Here is an 8,932-nt window from a genome sequence, read left to right on the forward strand (position 1 = left end):
AGGTCGTTGATGAAAATTAAGAAGAAAAGTGGCCCCAAGTGAGAACCCTGGGGCACCCCCGACGGTACAGGTGAAGCCTTCGACGAAAAACCAAGAAAAGCCACCAGCTGTGATCGATTTAATAAGTACGACTCACACCAACGCAACAAGGAGCCATGTATACCCATATTGGCGAGTTTCGTAAGTAATAGATCGTGGTTAACTAGATCAAACGCCTTCTGAAAGTCTGTGTATATCGCATGCACTTCCTCCTGATTGTCAAGAGCCTGCGAAACATCGGTAATATATTCGACCAAGTTGGTGGAAGTTGATTTACGTGGGAGAAATCCATGTTGATTGGGATTTATCTGTCTCTGGACGTGAGGCAATATCTGTTTGTACACTATTGATTCCAAAATTTTACCGCTTATGGAGAGTATAGAAATGGGACGGTAATTTCTGACACTATTCTGGTCTCCAGACTTGTGAATGGGAGTAAGGTGGGCTAGCTTCCATTTACTTGGAAAAACCCCAGTCTCTAAGGACTGTTGAAAGAGTCTTGTTAGAGGCTTGCATAGGTTGTCTGCACAATTTTTGAGGAAAATTGGAGGTAGAAGATCTGGCCCAGGGCCCTTATTGCAGTCTAAATTCTGCAGAGACTTCAGAACCTCGTCCTCAGTTATGATGCATTTACTAAGAAGGAGAGGGCAATTATTCTTCAGCTCTTGATCAGCAATGATGGGATGAGTGGGTAAATTGTTGTGTTTTGTTATGGTTCCATACACAGATTGAAAGTAGTGAGAGAAAAGATCTGCCACTCCTTGTCCACCTTTTGCCACAACTTCATCGAGGCGCATCTCATTTGGAATGGAAGTGCAATTAGATTTCCTCTCCTTCACATATCTCCAAAAGTATTTAGGACAAGATCTCATATGTTCGTCGGCCCGTTTTTTAAAAGTATTGTAACAATACTTTATCATTGCGTCGCAGCGTTTACGTAGGAGTGAGAATGTCAGTTTGTCCAAGGGGTTGCCATATTTCTTGAATCTCTTATGGTACTTCTTCTTTTCCTTGAGTGCTTTTATTAGCGGAACACTGAACCATACTGGGTATTTCGTGTTACTTTTTGCACGCAAAGGTGTGTGTTTTTCTATAATGGGCATTGTTAAGCCATAGAATAGATCTACGGCAGTTTCAATGTTTTCAGCGAACAAAACGGGACTCCAATCAACCCTACATAGATCTTTGTTTATTTCATCGTAATTGGACATGTGGAAGTTGAGACTTTTAACCATTTTGGGCCTAACAAAAGCCCTGGTGGGCCTTCCCAACCGAATAATGATACCGGGATGGTGGGGATCTATTGGAACTATAGCAGGTTCAGCCCTGCACACGGATATTAATGCGGGATTATTGAAGAGTACCAGATCTAGAATTTTTCCATTTTCGTTTTGGATGTAATTACACTGACGTAAGTCGTTAAAAGATAGCGCGTCCACAAAACTTCCTTCTGTAGTGCTAAGTGACGACCCAGCCGAAGAGTAGCCTGGTTCGGAATCGTGGAGCCAATTAATATTAGGAAGATTGAAGTCCCCTATTATTATGACATTCGAAGAGGCATTTATTTTATTTTGAATTATATCAGTAGTGTTTGTAAGAAATACATCAATTTCATCAAGTCTTACTGGAGGGGGGATGTACACACCGCAGACGTGAACCTTAAAGTTTCCATCAACCCTCAACGACAACCACAAGTCCTCACATTCAGTCTCCCATATTAAGTTACGGATTACCTCATGCTGCCTCAGGACAGCAATCATCACGCCGCCACCCTCTCGTTTTTTAGAAGCAGTTGTAGATCTGTCACGTCTAAATACGTTGTATCGCTGATCCAACAATTCATAATCAAAGACAGTACAATTCAACCAAGTTTCAGACAAAACAATAACATCGTAATTACAGTGCAGCACAGCGGCATACAACTCCTCAACTTTGGTTCTAAGGCCTCTTACATTTTGATAGTAGATCTTAATATTGAAAATTACAATTAAAGCTTCAGCCTAAATTAACAAAAACAAAGAAAGAAGTATCTAAAATGAACTTATAAAAGAGAGTTCAACACAACGTCACTCGTTATACGGTGGATTTTTGATATAGAGTCTTTACGCATAAATATGCGTCCGCTGCGAACCCACACAAATTCGTACTTATTTTCCTTGGCAAACTTCCTGGTTGCCGCGTGCAGTTTCTTATTTTCAGGCGAAAGATGCTCTGTTACATAGAATGGTTGCTTTTTTCCAGGTATTCCGATATGCGCAGTATTCAGTCTATCTGTCCCACGAGACTTGTTGAACTTTTTGACCGCTGCTAATATTCCGTCTTTTATCCTGGGATTTGCGAACTTAACCAAAATGCTGCGGGGGCGAGTCGATTCCTGGTTCAGTTTAGGTATTCTGTAGTAGTTAATTATATCGGATTCAGCCAGTGGGAATGAAACAACTTTGGAGAGTTGTTTTGTAAAAGTCAATATGTCCTCGTTCTTGTTTTCAGGAATACACTGAATTTCTACATTACATGCTCTTGATTGTAGGTCTATGGTAGCTAATTTATTTTTAATGTCATTAATTTCCACAGTTAGTTTGCAGTTTTCGTTTTGTAGATTATCGATGATTTTAGATTTATCGGACACCAACTTGTTGAGGTCTTCGTACTGAGCGCTTAAGAAAGACACGCTTGTCTTTAGCTCTTCGATTTTCCCGTTCACAGTCTTTATCTCAGATGACAATGCGGCCCTCACGTCAGATAGGATTTTAGTAGTTGCTTCCTTCAATTTCTCGTCGATGTACGATTTAAGCTCTTCAATCAGCGTGTTACTAGTCAACAACTGGCAACTATTACCGGAGGATGCCGATTTGGGGGATTCCGCTTGTTGTGCTCTTATCGGAGTGTGAGTGTTGTCACCCCGTTTTTCTGATGCTTTGCAATCCGGACATTTCCATACAACCTTTGTTGACTGTTTTAATTCCTTTGCATAAGCGGCGGCCGTAATACCCAAGCACAAATAATGGTAAGTGCCCTCGCAATGTGAACAAGATTTCAAGTCGGTATTTTTTAATACCTTCTGACACGCTTTGCATCGCATATTTATTTATTTTATTAAATCGAAGAAACAAATTCACAGAAAAATATCAACCCAAAAAGTCATCGGGTATCGGGTTTTGAACTCGGGTCACAGCGGATACGCACCGCGCTCACAGCCACAAGACCAGTATGCTCATTACGTCATTGAGTGAATAACTGACACTGTTTGGGACGGTTGTATGAGTAGTAAGATGATTGTTTGTAATAGTTTTGAGACTGACCACCAATCGGTTAATAATATTTTTGCACTCAAACGAACTACCGCACTGACACTGGGTTTTAGGAGTTATTCTTCAGTAACACTTTATAGTTTATAGTTGATTTTTGCACACGCGCATCACAAAAAGTCTTTCGAACAATTACTGCACACTTATGTTTTGAATTTGACGTTATTGATTGCGTTATGAATTTATTTATGCGGAGCTGATTCAAAAGCGTCCGACCGTCACGCCATCTTGATTCAAGATGCGCAGTATTATCAAGGCTCCGCCGCGCGCCCCGCTCCAACATGGAGGCGTCGAGGCTGCCAGGGCTAAAGGTGGTGGCAACCCTGCGCATCGTGACGCCTTCCGCGGCGGCCCTGACTGGCGTGTCAGAGTTGTCCCTCTTCGGCTGCTTGCTTACACACGTCACACATATCCACGCGGCCCTCCGCTCATCCACCAGAGTACCGTGGAATCGTTCCTCTGTTATACCAGCGCACTGCAAATCGAAGTACTCCTTACAGAGGCAGCACATCAGCGCCTGTCTTCAATTTGCTTGAAGCAACCGCCACACACTTTCCTGGTTTTAGGCATTTTTGGCGAATACTAATTAAAAACGTAAGCAAATAAAAACAAAAAAAAACAAAAAAAAAAATTTTTGCTTCACTTGGATTCGAACTTGGTTCTCTCGATATTACCCGGCAGATATACCGAGCACGCCGCGATTGCACTTGTGTGAGATGACGAATATAATTGTTGGGTTGGTGAAGTTTGTTGTTTGTTTTTTGTGCTGGGTAGCTTGTTACGGAGCCCTAATGTATGGATATCGCACAAGCAGCATTGCCCCCATTCACGGATTGCAACAGCCAGTAACCGAAAACGCTGACATCGCGCCTCGTGCCTCCATTGACGTCAATCACTGCATTGTGTTATTTTAATTAATATATTTTAGATTCATTCTTGTACCTAGCATCGGTCGAGTCTCACTATTGTAATATTGTAACTCTGTTATAATTAAATTTATTAAATAAAATCATTTTTTTTATATCCTCCGTTGTGACCATATATTTTTAGCTAGCTTCTGTATTGTTTTGCAAACACCAACACAACAAGTCACAATCCGTGGCACTGATGGAATTATTTGCGTTTTTCACTCACTAGGCAATTGCTATATTGTATATGTTTACACTGTTTGATGCTCCAAATCCACAGATATGGATAGATGCAGCTTGTCAGAAAATTTGTATGAAGACGAGCGTGCCACTTTTTTAACGTCATTAGTGTCATTTTAGCGAATTTTAGTGATTGCCGCAACGTAAAAATAATCGTATCATCGTACTGCAATCGCAAAGTCATCGAATGATATCGTGTGACTCGATTCGACAGTTAATTAATTCCGATAAAACTGATATTTTGTTAAATTTATAGCTAGTCTGTTGGGGTGATTAAAATACTTTTGAAGCGGTAAACGTCATTCTATATTATTAATTTTCAAATATGTACATAATATTTTTATTGTGCTTAATGTATATCAAAGTAATGATCGTTATTCCATTGTGTTAAATAGTACTACTAGTAATTCAGACCTACCTAATTTTATACTTTTAAATATCAGGCGCGGATCCACCGTTGTGGGCACTGTGGGCATGCCCACAACCCTAATTTGCTTATTTTAATTATGATCTATTGATAAGATCGATAGGCATGTATGTCCGGGCATGTAGTGATCCAACTCTCACTTTGCTAATTTTTGGTGGCTGTGCCCACAACCTTTTTTGAGGGCTGGATCCGCGAAATATCCTAGTACCTGACCTAGTTTTATAAAATAAAGACTACTCAAGCTTTTTATTTTTAATATGTAAAAACGCGTAGTTTCGCCAATACATTTTCTTTCATATAAGTCTTAGCTAAGTCAGTTATCTAGTTTTGAAGATATTTCTAAACATATATCCGTACCGCGCGGGAATAACTTGACATCTCGACCTGCACTTTTTTTTTTATTAGCTTAATCGTTTCCTCTACCTTATACCCTTCTGGTATAAAAAACTCAACTCGAAATACCCAAAAATACTTGAAATACAGCTCTTGTTCATAAGTAAATATCTCTAATTTAGGCAATAAATATTTGACATAACGATATATCCAATTAATATTATTCGTACAAACATTTATATTTCGATTTATCAATGTATGTCAGAACATGTATTTGTTAATATCTCGACTTATACATTTATGGATTTTCGTTTTTAATTTGACAAAAACAGTTATCAAGTTATGATCCCCTCTGAGTACTAAACATATCCATAATATGTGCAGTTGTCTAGTTATGCACACTGTCAAGAGTTTGGATATTTGGAGTTATCCAGCTATTACATTCGTATAATCATATTTTTATATGCGTCATTAGCAGTTTTTAAAATTTTGTCAGGATTTCGAGTGTCTTTAAATATTTTTTACTTAGCAACCCCTGAAAATATATTTTTAATATATTTAAGCGTTAATTATTACTTTTATTACTATTTTCAATAGTTTAAAACTAAATTAACGTTTAAATAGCAAGTTGAAAGTAGAAGGATAAGTTTAGTCAATAGGTAGGTACTATCTACTAATGTTTTTTCATAACAGACTAAGATTTCGTTTGACAACCAAATATAAGTAAAAAATCTAATAATAAACTTTTAGGTCAACTTTAAGTTCCGGATATTTTTTATAGTCTATTGACATCAATGACATTAATTAGGAATAATGATGAGGTAAGTAGGGTCGATACGCCAGATCTCGTCCATTTAGTGAGTTGGTAGATTTGAGGAATAAAAATAATATACAATTTTTCGTAATCATTTTGAACGAAAAATTGTCATTATGCTCCCTTTAGTCTTTAAGTATAGTATTAAACTTGCTCTAAACCATTAGAAGTTTTAATATCTTTGTAATATTAATATAATATAGAAAGAATGCATTCAAAATCACTAATAATTAATAACAGCATGGAAATAAAAAAATATAGATAAAATCTTACTAATTGGTATTCAAAATATTTAGGTATCACACTTAATAATTATAAACATACATTTATATTTTAGTTTATTTCATTTTTTAAAATTTCAATTGTATGGCTCAATTTGCAATATGGTCTCCTCTCTAGGCACAGTTTGCTTTTTAATATTATTTACAACGTCTGTACTCTGTATTTAAAAAATTGTCGTGATAATGTGGACGCAAATTGGCTATCACAAAGGGTAAGCTACATTTGGAGCGTGTATTAGCGTCCAGGAAAAGGCCTAAGTACTGAAAAAAATCTTTGTGTTCGATAAGTCATGTAAATAACGTTTTAAATAATATACAACATGCATTGTTTTGTATATTTTAATATCTTAGACCCAGTTAGACCAGACCGCGATCACTTCTGACGCAAAGTGGAAATTTCATTGTAGTAAATTCGCATCCACCTTATTTTAAGTGTCATTTAATAAAGTACAATCACCGATATCATTATCCGTATTGTATGGTTCATGGTTAAGGCTTAGAGACTGCGGTAAATCCCAAACTAGACCTAAATATATTAAAAACTTACCTTGAAACGCGCACCTGCTCACGTGGGATTTATTTTTGGCAAAAACGGTAGCATGCTATAAGATTTTTTTAATGTGGGTTTACCTGTCATACATTCAGGGAATCATAGCAATAGCTTACGTTCTAGAGTGATCCATCATTTGGACGTGAACTGGACGGTGGACGCGAAAGGGCGTGTCGACCTTACGCAAAAATATATCCAGTTAATTTTAATTATTTTAAGCTTAATGATAAGCCTAAAATAATTAAAATTAATTGTGCTTGTTATGAAGCATGGCTTTTGTTCTTTTATTTGTCTTTTTTTTTAATTTTAAGTAAACGTACAATTATCTGATCAAAAGCAATCATAATCTGCGATTATATTTGATTTTTCTAATAAATTTGTTACTATTTCATTGCAAAAGTGATAAAAATATGTTCTATTTTTATGTTTTGTTTTTTTACTTAAACTTCATTCAAAATAATTAACTTAAATCCAATTTTTACACCTTAAATGTTTGTTTTTCTTTGGTGAATAACTTGACAAGTCGTCGGTACACAACTTGACAAGTCTTTTTTTTAATAGATTAAGAAGATAATTTAATCAAATTCTTACGCCAATCGAAAGATACGCATCAAATTAGCTTATTTTAATCATAAAAATATCAATTATCATTAATTCCGATTTACCAGAGAACTCTAAACTTTAAAATCGCTCCCCTGAAAAGTACGCAAAAATGACATGTCAAGTTATTCCCGCGCGGTACGGATATATTACATAGATGTATATATACCTACTGCGATCACTGATCTAACTTCTTGATTTATTTGTTACTTGTGCTGTTAATTACAATTCTCAATCCGTAAATAATTTCTTCTTTCTACCGTGTTCGTACTACTGTCCTCGTATAATCATCGTAACCGATTGTTGTAATCGGATTACATGAACATCACTCGACCATGTATGTCCATTTGGACATATCGGAATGGCACGCTTTGACGAGCTACTTGCTGCATCTACTATAATCCATATCTGTGTCCAAATCCGTGTGATTATAATGGTGTACAGTATATGTAGATTAATGCACTATTTATATTTTTAAGAATAAAAAAATACGGAGACTAACGCTTGTGTGTCCTGCTAGGTGCAGCGCCCCCTAAGTAGCGACCCCTGGTACTGGCAACGACAAGGCGAATTTTCCTATTAAGAAACTGCGTGGAGTTCAAGAATATCATAATTGGGCAATGAAGATGATACTGGTGCATGAAGATTTATGGGAGTGCATCGAGCCAACTGACACCACAAAAGCTGATGCAAAACGCGACATGAAGGCGCTGGCAAAAATATGTTTGTCTGTTCATTCTTCGGCGTATCCCCATGTACTTAATGCAGCGGGAGCCAAGGCTGCGTGGAACAATCTGAAGAATGCGTATGAAGACAGAGGGCTGAGCAGACGTTTGAGTCTCCTTCGAAGTCTTTTTGCTACAAAACTTGAGGGTGACATGGACACATACTTATCCACCGTCACCGAGTTAGCTCAACAGCTCTGTGACATAGGCTCCCCGTTGGACGACGACTTTGTAGCTGTGATAATATTAAGTGGTCTCCCACAAGAGTATGATCCACTAATAATGGCTCTGGAGAACAATAACACAACTTTATCGAGTGCAATTGTTAAGGCAACCCCAACAGGCAACATTACAGACCCTAACCAAAAATGTTAGACTTATTTTACGAACACATTAATAGGCTATGTAGACGATGTGGTCGCCAGCGTGAGGAAAAGAGAAGTGAAAACACTGAAGTCTAGTTTTGAAAACCGATCCCGGCGGCAGGCGTGCGGGCCCTACCAAAGATGAGTTGCAACTGTCAAGTAAAAATGATTTTAGGAACACCGCACGATTGCCCCCCAGATACGCTCATTTATTAAATAACAATAAAGCTTGATAACCAAAGGGTCCTGAACGTACATAAGGTAAGTAAATACAAGTACATCATACAGGTAAGTGTTTGTGTTTGTGTTTGTGTTTGTGTTTGTGTTTGTGTTTGTGTTTGT

The sequence above is a fragment of the Ostrinia nubilalis genome, chromosome W (assembly GCF_963855985.1).
Source record: "Ostrinia nubilalis chromosome W, ilOstNubi1.1, whole genome shotgun sequence".
Lineage (NCBI taxonomy): Eukaryota > Metazoa > Arthropoda > Insecta > Lepidoptera > Crambidae > Ostrinia > Ostrinia nubilalis.